Below are 13617 nucleotides of genomic sequence, written 5' to 3' on the forward strand. Positions count from 1 at the left end.
GCTCAGGGTCCCGGTGGCTCATGAGGAGCCATTCCTTCAACGTGTGGCTTTAGCTGCACCAACTCTACTTCGTCTACAGAACCAGGTGACATCTTCCAAGTTCATTTAAGCTGGGAGCGCCCCTCGGGCTGCATTATTCCCAGGCTACACGGGTTCGTCCCTGTGGCATGTATACCTTTTGCTTAAGTCTTTAACTTACCTTGGTGGGGGCGCCCCTCGGGCTGCATCATCCCCACGCCACTCCGGCCAGACCCAATGGCATGTATCTTCCTGCATTTATCCAAGTCGATCTGCTCTTCATGCTTAACCTGCCGATGGTTATCGCCTGTTCGGTTGCCACCCGTTGCGGGTTTGTTTATCCCATGCAACCCACTTGCACATTAAAAGGGGGGCTCCTGAGCATCGCGACTCAGGAGCTCTTACTGGCTCTCCAGCCCTCACCCCCTGGCCTTGACCACGGCATCGCGACCTGGCATACCAGCGGTGGCTGAGCTCGCTCGAGGGCCAGGACTTGAGGACGTAGAGTGCTTGCATCTAACCGCCTTGCAGGGACATACAGTCACCAAGACTCAAGACCAGGCGCAACCTGCCTTGAGGTAGGGCCTCGTGAGTCCCGCGCTGGCTCACGAGTGCCCAGATGCACCTTGCAGCCCTGCCGTGCAAGCCACGTGTCAGGGCGGGGCTGTACACGCCCCGGGGGCTCCTCTCGGAGGGGGCCCCCCATCCCACACCCAAGTGGAAGCTCCATGCTCCGCGCTGGCTGTCGACACTGCTGAGGAGTGGCTATGCCCATGCACCAGCGGAAGCACTATGCTCTGCGCTGGTGATAAACAACTGAGGGCGACCCCACGGTCGTACCAACCTTAGGGAGCCCATAGCTCAGCGCCCAGCCTCACCACGACGCCTCCCCTTGGGAGAGTCACGCGAGGGGGCTCGGCACGGGGGCTGCGCTCGGGTCACGCCCAAGCGCACGCCACCCAACCAGGCCCCCTGGACCTGGGCGTCGCGCGCCCCTCCCGTGGCCTCGGCGAGGGAAGGTATGGAAATTGTTTGAACGTCAAGGGGGACTCATGAGCATCGTGACTCACGAGCCTAACTGGTCACGTAGCCCCTCACTCGTTGGTCCGTCCTGGTCTCCGGTCGGCCCAATGGCGGTTGAGGTATGCGTGGGGCCGGGTCTGCCGACGTAGAACATTAATCTATCCTCACGAACTCTCCCTATATGCTGTTCGCACGTCAAGGGGGCCTCCTGAGCATCGCGATTCAGGAGCCTAACTGGTCATGTAGCCCCTCACTCCTTGGACTGTCCTGGTCTCCGGTGGGCCCAATGGCAGTTGAGTTATGTGCGGGGCCGGGCTCTACCGACCCAGAACAAAGCAAATAGGAAGGAAAACACAAAATCTTGAAGCAAATATTACAATCATATTGTTCTCACAATACCAAATGAAAAGTTTAAACGCCTCCATGAGGCCTGATGTATGTCGCAGGAATGAAACGAGAAGAGTAGGTCACCCCTGGATGTCGCCATCGCCTGCGGAAGGTGCTCCCCCGTGGGCGACGACGCTGGCCCTCTTCCCGGTGCTCGAGATGGAGTTGGCCTTGCTGGACGCAACGAAGTTGGCGCAACCAGAGATGTGACCCTCGCTAACGTGGAGGAAGAAGAAATGGCACAGGAGCGCCACAGACGACATCATGCCCAGGTACGCCTCATAGTAGTAGGCAAAGATGGACAGGAGGAGCACAGAGTTGGGATGCAGATGCAACGCTTGTAGCCCATAGTGGTCGAGGACTTCATAAAAGAAATCAGAGAAGGGAGGAACCAACCCGACGGCAACGCTGCTCGAAAAGAAGGGAAAGAAGGTGCTCCCCTCAGGCTCCGGCTCGTCGGAGGCAAGCCGGAGCTCCGTATTCCCCCACTCGTTGCTCTCTCCCGCCGTCAACAGGTGCATGGAGGCAAGGCTCTTCTCTGTGACAGTGGGCTCCTCAAGAGCGGGCTCGTACCAAGCCGGAGCCAAGGAAGCCTTGACCTTGCACGGCGCCATGGGCGACAGGTGCAGAGAAAGGCCGGAGCAGATCTGTAGGTGGCGGCGGCGAAGAGCGAGAAAGGGGATCTGGAGCGAGGCAAGGAAGAAGCAATGAAGGCAAGTGCCGCCCGCGCCAGCCTTTTGTCAGGTCAAGCAGTTGCCGAGGCAACGTGGGGAAGCAGAGATGCCCACGTCCAATCAACCGCCACGCGTCAATCGAGGCCGCAGGCTTTTGGGGACCGCAGTGCTCCAAACTTGACCCTTGGCTTTGTCGCGAAGCCAAGCCCAAGCGCACCTTGGGCCCTGGCGTTCTGGGAACGGGGGTCCCCAAACTTGCCTGCCTGCGGCCCTCGGCGTGGCCAAGCAGCAGGCCGTACGACCCATCTTCACCAACAAGGCACCCAATACCCTCGTGAGGGGCCAAGCCTCGTGAGGCGGACGATGCAAGACCTCCTCTGGAGTGGCCTAGCTAGGCAGGCTCGTGAGGAGCGGAGATATCAAGGCAGGGCAAACCTCACGAGACCCTCGTGACGTGAGCCATGACGAACGGTGCCAGGAGGGCGCCAGGCGGGCGCCAGCGTGCGCAGCGTCCTTGTTTCCCCTTTGGTGCAAAGGAGGCAAGCGCAACTGCGGAGTACCGAGGCCTCAGGCAAAGGTTGCCATTTTGGTGCAACAAGACCAAGACCAGGTGGACGGCAAGGCGAAGGTCATCGTGGAGCCCAAGACGGTGTCACCACCAGAGCTTTGTGCAGGCGAAGACTACTTTTGTCAGGATGGCTAGTACTAGCTGTCCCTCTTCAAATTAGCCCGCCATTGTTGGCTCCCTTCCCGCTCAATATTTGGGAAGAGGACCAGGGCCTCTATAAATAGGACTAGCCACCACCATAGTAGGGGAGATCGGATCTTGGCTAGATCTCATCTCATCTTAGCTGGAGGAAGTCGAATCCTCACACCACAAGTTCATACGCACAAGAACACCTCAACCTCAGGAGGCTGTTCTTCCCTTGTATTGTTCATCATCAGCCCAAGAGGCAATCCACCACCACCACACTGGAGTAGGGTATTACACCACAACGGTGGCCCGAACCAGTATAAACCCCGTGTCTTTCTGTGTTGCGAGTTCGTCAAGTTCGTCCGCGAGATCTTAGCGAGCTTGAGCGTAGATCGGTAGGAGGGAAGGACTTCGCGCGCACCTAGTGTTCGAACCTTAAGGGTTTGCCGGAACCCCACGTCTGACACATGTAGTTGACATCATATTGGTGGCATGTCCACCATTCATAATTTTTCATACATGTCACTCTTGATTCATTGCACATCCTGTTACACCGCCGGAGGCATTCACATAGAGTCATATTTTATTCTAAGTATCGAGTTGTAATTCTTGAGTTGTAAGTAAATAAAAGTGTGATGATCTTCATTATTAGAGCATTGTCCCATGTGAGGAAAGGATGATGGAGACTATGATTCCCCCACAAGTCGGGATGAGACTCCGGATGAAAAAGAAAAAAAAGAAAAAGAGGCCATAAAAAAGGAGAAGGCCCAAACAAAAAAATGAGAGAAAAAAGAGAGAAGGGGAAATGTTACTATCCTTTTTCCACACTTGTGCTTCAAAGTAGCACCATGATCTTCATGATAGAGAGTCTCTTATGTTGTCACTTTCATATACTAGTGGGAATTTTTCATTATAGAACTTGGCTTGTATATTCCAATGATGGGCTTCCTCAAATTGCCCTAGGTCTTCGTGAGCAAGCAAGTTGGATGCACACCCACTTAGTTTCTTTTGTTGAGCTTTCATACACTTATAGCTCTAGTGCGTCCATTGCATGGCAATCCCTACTCACTCACATTGATATCTATTGATGGGCATCTCCATAGCCCATTGATACGCCTAGTTGATGTGAGCCTATCTTCCTCTTTTTTGTCTTCTCCACAACCACCATTCTATTCCACCCATAGTGCTATGTCCATGGCTCCCGCTCATATATTGCATGAAAGTTGAAAACGTTTGAGAATACTAAAGTATGAAACAATTGCTTGGCTTGTCATCGGGGTTGTGCATGATTGGAGCATTTTGTGTGACGAAAATGAAGCATAGCCAAACTATATGATTTTGTAGGGATGAGCTTTCTTTGGCTATGTTATTTTGAGAAGACACAATTGCTTGGTTAGTATGCTTGAAGTATTATTATTTTTATGTAAATATTAAAATTTTGTCTTGAATCTTTCGGATCTGAACATTCATGCCACAATAAAGAAAATTACATTGAAAAATATGTTAGGTAGCATTCCACATGAAAAATTCTGTTTTTATCATTTACCTACTCGAGGACGAGCAGGTATTAAGCTTGGGGATGCTTGATACGTCTCCAGGGTATCTATAATTTTTGATTGTTCCATGCTATTATATTATCTGTTTTGGATGTTTAATGGGCTTTAATATGCTATTTTATATTATTTTTGGGACTAACCTATTAACCGAAGGCCCAGTGCCAGTTTCTGTTTTCTTGCCTATTTTAGTGTTTTGCAGAAAAGGAATACCAAACAGAATCCAAACGGAATGAAACCTTCGCGATGATCTTTCTTGGAATGAAAGCAATCCAGAAGACTTGGAGTTGAAGTCTGGAACTCCGCGAGGCGGCCACGAGGTAGGAGGGCGCGCCCGGGGGGGGGGGGTAGGCGCCCCCCACCCTCATGGGACCCATGGAGCTCCACCTGATGAAGCTATGTACCTAGGGTAGGGTCACAGGCCTGAGCTAGACACCCTCCCCTAGGGCGCCATCTTAAAACCTGAAGCATTCAAGATATAGCATCATCCACTCGACTACAAGTTATTCCACTCAGAAGATTCAAGGTCACTCGACCGCAACAATTATCACTTGACAGACAGAAGACCTAAAGTCACTCTGTGCGACAACGGTCGGACATTTACTTCATAGACTTAATAGACATTTATGTCACTTAATTACTAGCATTACCAGTAACGCCCCTTTCTTAATGTACCTTAAACCCTTAGTAACGTGGGCTGGCTGGGGTCCTGGCGCACTCTATATAAGCCACCCCCCTCCACTGGGATGAAGGTTCGCACCCCCTGTAAACACACACATACATAATCCAGTCAACTGCCTTAGGGCACCGAGACGTAGGGTTGTTACTTGCTCCGCGAAGGGCCTGAACTCGTAAAACTCGTGTGTACAACTTCGCCATAGCTAGGATCTTGCCTCCTCATACCTACCCCCATTCTACTGTCAGTCTTAGATCCAAGATAGTTGGCGCCCACCTTGGGGCAGGTGTCTTAGCGACTTTCTGGTGGAGTTGCAATTTTTTCGATTCTCATCATCATGGTTTCCACCGGCGGACTGGTTGAGGGCCGCAAGATCCGTCTCGACGCGCTTGTGTTTGTCGCCGATGATTCCGCCTGGCTCCTAGAAGCTCCACTCGACGTCGATGCGCTCCCCGTCCGCGGGGTGACACACTTTCACGCATGTGTCCGCGGCGTCCTTCTCCGGCAACCGTCGACTCAGTATCGGTCGGTTCCTATGGTGTCCTCATCCCCCGCCACTCACCGACACAAGCATTCTGGTCAGTCACGACTCCAGCGGTGGGTGAGGCACGCGGTGGCCCGCCAATCGGCCACCTCACACGCCGCGGCAATCGAGCCTGACGAAACTCTCTACGGCCTGTTCGGCTGGCTCTGTCGAGACCGCATCCGAATGCGACAACAGGTATCTCGCGGCAGAAGTCTTGATGGTCGACGGACCACCCAGTCCTCCTGGCTTCCCTCGCAACGATGGTGGCGATGGTGGCGGTGATCCGTCGCGCGTCCACGAGGAGTACCTCTCCGAGCCCCTTTCTTCGCAGTGGAGGGAAGAGCTTCGCCGCCGCAACATGGATGCACTTCACACTCCTATCGTTGGAGATACCCCCGAGGCCCAGGCCTTGGAGGAAGCGCGCCTGGCCAACTTGGCTGAGCGCACTCGACTGGAGAACCTGCAGCATGCACTCGATGAGCGTGCTCGGCAGCGGATCCGTGAATCCAGTCGACGACAGCTTTTTCCGCCTCAAACTCAGGTATACCGCACTCCGATCAAAAATCTCACAGCCGCAACCCAAATAGCAGAGTCAATCCAGCCTTCCCAGTCGAAGGCAGGTAGTGGTTTGATGCAGATCCGTGCCTTGCTTCGAGCAGCTGGATAACAGAATACATTAGTATCTCAGTCGCGGAATAGGATTCACAGCAGGTCTGTGGTGGTGGACACGGTCCAGTCATCTCACAACCCAAGATCGCCTCCGCGGCGTGAAGGACATGGGCACCGACAGGATCAATACAGAAACCACGAGCAGTATGATCACCGAATCGACCACGATGACCATCGTCGAGTGCCCATGCCTCCTCCGAGGAGTGGGTCATACGTTCCTCGGCGGCAGGATGACAGGCGCCCCCACAACGGCGAGCGAAGAGTACCAGTCGACCCAAGGGAGCCAGGCTTTGATGCGAGATCTATTCTCGGTCAAGGTCTGGTCGACAGGAACAAAGCGCATAGAGAAGGTCATGACAGAGATTACCTGACTGGCAGCAGAGTGCACGTCTCCGGCCTGTTGGGGATATAGCTATCAGTTATGACCCGCCCAGGAGGGGCCGGGTCAGTCCCAATGACGGGTCACAAAGGAAGCCCAGTAAACATTCAAGGCGATAGTTTATTAAGGCTTATAGAAGGCCTAAGCCCAGAGGCGGCTTAAGGCCCAATATTGTAAACCGCCGTATGTAAGGAAAGATTTGTAAGGAAAGGCATGTAAAAGAAGTCACCGAGCCGGACACGCTTTATGATACGGCTGGGACTCTGTAGGCCGCCAGGCATCAACCTATGTATATAAGGGGACAACCCGGTGGCGGCTTAGGGCAAGAAACAAGAGATCGATAACCAAGCCGGCGGATTAGCCTCTTGGTGATCGAAACCCCAGCAATTCCAACACAACTAGATGTAGGCTTTTACCTTCGCCGTAAGGGGCCGAACTAGTATAAAACCTCTCATGTCCTTTGTCCCGATTAACCCCTTTAAGCTTCCTAGTTGCGATGGCCCTACGACTAAGTCCTTTTTCTAGGATATCTGCCGTGACAGTTCCACGACAGTTGGCGCCCACCGTGGGGCCAGCGCACGGTGGATTTGAGTTCTTGAAGGGCAGCTTCGAAGGGCTCAAGGGATACGTTGTGGGCCGGATGACCAAGAGTCGTCGCGGCAAGCTCTACATCGACAACAAAGGCTGGGGCCCCGAGGCCGGCTCAATTGAGTATGGGTACCGGGTCCCCTTCGGCGGGATTCATGTCTTCATCGGCCGGATCGGCGAATCAGACCTTGAGCCGGACATCTGCACCAACATCATCGAGACGGCTCAGCGCGCGAGCCCCGCCCGGGCCCGACCCGCCATAAAATGTGTCTTTTTGGGTTGCATCCATGGAGGTGAATACTTGGAAGAATCAGTGGATGGCGGTGAGACGGCCATCTGTTCTGACGCTACGTCATCAACAAGCGAGACGGACTCATTGTATCAACTGCAGGATGTCATGCTTGGGGGCTGTTCCGATGGCAGCAGTATTTCGGACCCCTTTGAGCCGCCGAATCGAGCAGGAGTCTTCATGGTAGGCACCCAGCCCGGGCAGAACTCCACGGCTGCGGCAGCGACGACCACCGGGTCGGTAGCGGCCGGGTCAGGAGACCCCCCGCGCCCCCCGGCTCAGATACTAATGGACCTCACAGATAAGCTGACGTCCCTATTGACTGCCGTGGTGGAACCGGCATACAAAGTTCAGCATGATGTGGAGGTGGCATGGGTGCGCGAAGAGATGGCATAGGCCAAGGAAAACTTAGCAGCTGAAGAGGTCAGGATGGCTGCGGAGTGGGCGGCTTTGGACGCTCGTGCTCAGCAGCTTCAAGCGGAGACTTTTCGGCTCTCGGTGGATCTGAACGCGTCAAATGAGGTCATGAGGAGAAGGCATCAGAAAACTCAATCACGTCTACCTCTGATGCTCGATCCTAGGAACCTTTTCCATACACCTGGAGCCGGTCCAAGTAACCCGCCGGAAGAAAATCGGATCACGACACCCGGAGCACCGGTTCAATCGCGGGCCATGGAACCACCTCGCATGTATGCCGCTCCAACTCATTATGCACCAACACCACCAAGTCACTTCTCCAATCCTTTGGAAAACCTCATTGCTGTGTCGGCTCGTTTGGCGGCTCTCCCGATGGGAGGCGATTCTCCGACAGCAGTCGAAACACGAAGGGTGAGAGAGCTTCTTCAGACGGCTCTGGCACAGCAGGATGCGTACTCTTAGAGTCGAGACAGAATCCATTCAACCCCTCGCCCGAGCCGGAGCCCGAGCTATAGCAGGCATATGGACTTAGCTGATATGTCTAGCAACGCTCAACGCCGCAACCAACCACGCAGACATGAGCCGGTGCAGGCGGGAGCCCTTAACTTAGCGGATCAGGAGAGGATCCGACAAGAGGCTGAGCGGGCGGTTCAACTGGCGGCTGAGTAGGCGACTCATCAAACTTTTCCGGCTTATCCATGTAATGCCCTGGATGTAACTTTCCATAATTGTAACTCCAACTCTTGCCATTTCTGGCTATACGATATGATATTTCCTTCGTGGTTTGGTTTTGCTTTTCGTTTTGCTTTTTGTTCATGTCATGCATTTCATCTCATGTCATCATCATATAGTGCATATTCATCTCATGCCATCCTTGTCTTATTGCATCTTATTCTTGCATGCTCAACATATGCCTTGAGATGCCCATAATATTGTTCTATGCATCACCACCTCCTCCTCCCCTCTACTTCCTTCTTTTGACAAGTGCCACTTTCCCTTCTCTTTTAATGTTCATCTTCTCCCTGTAAATCTTGCACCATGTGTAAATCCTCTCTGCCAATTTTCAACTCATTTGAATATGTTTTGGTTAGGTTAAAAATTGAAGTTTGAATTTAATTCAAACTTGATTTAATTTTCTTCCTTTAAAAATCCCCAAAGCAATTTATTCAAATGGCCCATAATTCCAGGAGCTTGAGGATATTTTTTATATCTGCAAAACTCCTCTCATAGCCCCTCGCCTTTTCATTTTCCTTGCAGCTGCTTATTAGTTAAACAACAAATAAAGGGAAGGGAAAAGGCCTTACCTGGGCCTCCCGCAGCCAGCATCCCACCTAGGCACCATAGCCAGGCACAGCCCAGCAGCCCATCCAGCCCACGCGTACAGAGGCGTCGTCAACCTACTGTACGGCGCACATCCAGCATGCCCATGTCGACAACCTCGTTGATTTGACGGCCGTCCGGCGTCCCTAGCCCCTATATATCATGTCCTAGACCTAACCCTATCCTCCCTAGACCGATCCCCCTCCCCTTCTTCCCTCTGCGCCGCGAGGTGAGCCTCCACGCCCATGCCATTGCCTTGCCCACCATGCTCCGGCCGAGCTTGAGCTCGAGCTCAGGGTAGCTCATCGCCACGCCTCCGACCCCCTCGGCAGTCGTGGAGAGGAATGCCAAGTCCCTCTTCGTCCCTTGCCACCACGCCCGCACCTCCACGGCCTCTGGATCGACCTCTCCGATCTGTCTCCTCCCTCTTCTTCACGGACCCGAAGACCGCCAAGTTCCGCGCGCCCTCGCATCGTCTCTGCCGCACCTTCTGCCTCGTCTTCATGTCCTGGGGGCACTAGGTGAGCAGCTTCCCCTCCCTGCTCTGTCCCGTCACGCATCGATCCCCGTAGATGTCGTTACGTCCCTGCCAATGCCGCGTACTCTGTGCTCCGGCCAAGGTTGGTGCTTCCTTTCATGTTCGTGGTTTCCCGTGCATCGCTCTGCTCCGAATCCCTAGTGTTCTTCACCACACGCATGCAACAACGTCAGTCCCTCGCCTCCATTTGCGCACATGCTCAGGGCCTCGCCCAACTCCTACCCGAAACCTCGCCATCGCCCGAGGCGAGCATGAGCTCGTCCTTGAGAGAACTCACGCGCGCACACCTTGCAGTTGGTCCGCATGCACACACACACACACACACACACACACACACACATCTATACCCCATACCGCACGCCCGCCGTGGCTCTGCATTGCAAGCCGTCGCCGTCTAGCTCGTCACTGCCGGCGCCGGTGATTTTCTGTGTTGTCATGGCAAAAGGCTCGGCCTTCTGGCTCTGGTTCAAAAGGAACCAGGCGCCCACTCCATACACACCCGCCCTCCTTAGCGCAGTGGTTGACCACGCATCCCCGCACCGGGGAGACCCGGGTTCGATCCCCCGCGGGCGTGTTTTGAATCCCCTTTTTTTCGCAATATGCGTGAGGATGACAGACGCGTCCCACCTGCCATACACACACACCTTTGTATATTAACAGGGAATGCCATCATCTTGCATTGTTCATATTTAAATAACCGTGCGTTGGATTAAAATGTTTTATATATGAAAAATGCTGAGAATTTCATCTGGTTTCATAATATGCAATTTTCATCCATGTTTAAACCTGCTGTTTGTTTAATGTTGCTTAAATGCCATGTTAAAATGAAATATTTCATAACTAATTAACCGTAGCTTCGAATTTAATAAAATTTATATGTAAATGGGGTAGAAAAATGCGTAGTTTAACATGGTGCGCTCTTCTTGCATGTTTAACAACCCTAAAATATGGTTTAGAGCAGAACAGTACCAAATCCATAAATATGCATGTGGGGATTTACGGAATTGTTGTTTGTTTATTTCCGACCTCATTTAAACTTGACTAGATAGTTAGTTTATTTATGCTTCACCTCTTGCCATGTTAATCAACATTTAATATTATTGGGTACATAAACGAGATCGAACTAAACAACTTGAATGTGGTGTTCCGTCAATATGCAACGGGTTGTATATTGAGCTCCATTTAACTTGTAGTTTTGCTTGTGCACTTTGCCATGCCATGCCTCATTAAACCGGACATTCATCATACTTGGTTGTGCATCATGCCATGATTATGTGATGGTTGTTTACCATGTTGTTTGTGTCTTTCTGGTGTTGCTTTTCGGGTTAGTTCCGATAACGTTGTGTGTGTGAGGATCCATTTGACTATGTTTTATATATGAAAAATGCTGAGAATTTCATCCATGTTTAAAATGTTTAAACCTGCTGTTTGTTTAATGTTGCTTAAATGCCATGTTAAAATGAAATATTTCATAACTAATTAACCATAGCTCCGAATTTAATAAAATTTATATGTAAATGGGATAGAAAAATGCATAGTTTAACATGGTGCGCTCTTCTTGCATGTTTAACAACCCTAAAATATGGTTTAGGGCAGAACATTACCAAATCCATAAATATGCATGTGGGGATTTCCGGAATTGTTGTTTGTTTATTTCCGACCTCATTTAAACTTGACTAGATAGTTAGTTTATTTATGCTTCACCTCTTGCCATGTTAATCAACATTTAATATTATTGGGTACATAAACGATATCGAACTAAACAACTTGAATGTGGTGTTCCATCAATATGCAACGAGTTGCATATTGAGCTCCACTTAACTTGTAGTTTTGCTTGTGCACTTTGCCATTCCATGCCTCATTAAACCAGACATGCATCATACTTGGTTGTGCATCATGCCATGATTATGTGATGGTTGTTTACCATGTTGTTTGCTTCTTTCCGGTGTTGCTTCTTCGGGTTAGTTTATTTCCGGAATTGTTGTTTGTTTATTTCCGACCTCATTTAAACTTGACTAGATAGTTAGTTTATTTATGCTTCACCTCTTGCCATGTTAATCAACATTTAATATTATTGGGTACATAAACGAGATCGAACTAAACAACTTGAATGTGGTGTTCCGTCAATATGCAACGAGTTGCATATTGAGCTCCACTTAACTTGTAGTTTTGCTTGTGCACTTTGCCATTCCATGCCTCATTAAACCGGACATGCATCATACTAGGTTGTGCATCATGCCATGATTATGTGATGGTTGTTTACCATGTCGTTTGCTTCTTTCCGGTGTTGCTTCTTCGGGTTAGTTCTGATAACGTTGTGTGTGTGAGGATCCGTTCGACTACGTCCGTTTGTCTTCTTCATGGACTCATCTTCTTCCTTGCGGGATCTCAGGCAAGATGACCATTCCCTCAAAATCACTTCTATCTTTGCTTGCTAGACGCTCGCTCTATTGCTATGCCTATGCTACGATACCTACCACTTGCTTATCATGCCTCCCATATTGCCATGTCAAGCCTCTAACCCACCTTGTCCTAGCAAACCGTTGTTTGGCTATGTTACCGCTTTGCTCAGCCCCTCTTATAGCGTTGTTAGTTGCAGGTGAAGATTGGAGTTTGTTCCTTGTTGGAACATGGATATTTTGTTGGGATATCACAATATCTCTTATTTAATTAATGCATCTATATAGTTGGTAAAGGGTGGAAGGCTCGGCCTTATGCCTGGTGTTTTGTTCCACTCTTGTTGCCCTAGTTTCCGTCATATCGGTGTTATGTTCCCGGATTTTGCGTTTCTTACGTGGTTGGGTTATAATGGGAACCCCTTGACAGTTCGCCTTGAATAAAACTACTCCAGCAAGGCCAAACCTTGGTTTTACCATTTGCACTAACAACCTATAACCTTCCCTTGGGTTTTAGCGAGCCCGAGGGTCATCTTTATTTTAAACCCCCCTGGGCCAGTGCTCCTCTGAGTGTTGGTCCGAAATGGGCAGCCTACGGGGCCACCTCGGGGCAACTCGAGGGTTGGTTTTACTCGTAGCTTGACCTATCCGGTGTGCCCTGAGAACGAGATATGTGCAGCTCCTATCGGGATTTGTCGGCACATAGGGCGGCTTTGCTGGTCTTGTTTTACCTTGTCGAAATGTCTTGTAACCGGGATTCCGAGTCTGATCGGGTCTTCCTGGGAGAAGGAATATCCTTCATTGACCATGAGAGCTTGTCATGGGCTAAGTTGGGACACCCCTGCAGGGATTTGAACTTTCGAAAGCCGTGCCCGCGGTTATGGGCAGATGGGAATTTGTTAATGTCCGGTTGTAGAAAACCCGAAGTTGATCTTAATTAAAACACATCAACCGTGTGTGTAGCCGTGATGGTCTCTTTTCGGCGGTGTCCAGGAAGTGAACACGGTGTTGGTGTAATGCTTGACGTAGGTTGTACTAGGATCACTTCTTGATCATAGTTTCTCGACCGTGCTTTTGCCTTCTCTTCTCACTCTCATTAGCGTATGTTAGCCACCATATATGCTAGTCGCTTGCTGCAGCTCCACATCATACCTTTGCCCTTCCTATAAGCTTAAATAGTCTTGATCGCGAGGGTATGAGATTGCTGAGTCCCCGGGACTCATAGATACTTCCAAAACCAGCTTGCAGGTGCCGTTGAACCGTGCAGGTGACGCAACCGAGCTCAAGGCGGAGCTCTATGAAGATCTCGTTCTTTGTGTTGTTCCGTTTCCAGTTGATCAGTAGTGGAGCCCAGTTGGGGTCGATCGGGGATCTGTGTAGCATTTGGGGAAATTTTCTTTTATTTTGGTTCCGTAGTCGGACCTTGATTGTATCTGGATAAATGTAATGCTTTATTCATGTATTGTGTGA

This window comes from Triticum urartu, chromosome 5 (assembly GCF_003073215.2).
Source record: "Triticum urartu cultivar G1812 chromosome 5, Tu2.1, whole genome shotgun sequence".
Classification (NCBI taxonomy): domain Eukaryota; kingdom Viridiplantae; phylum Streptophyta; class Magnoliopsida; order Poales; family Poaceae; genus Triticum; species Triticum urartu.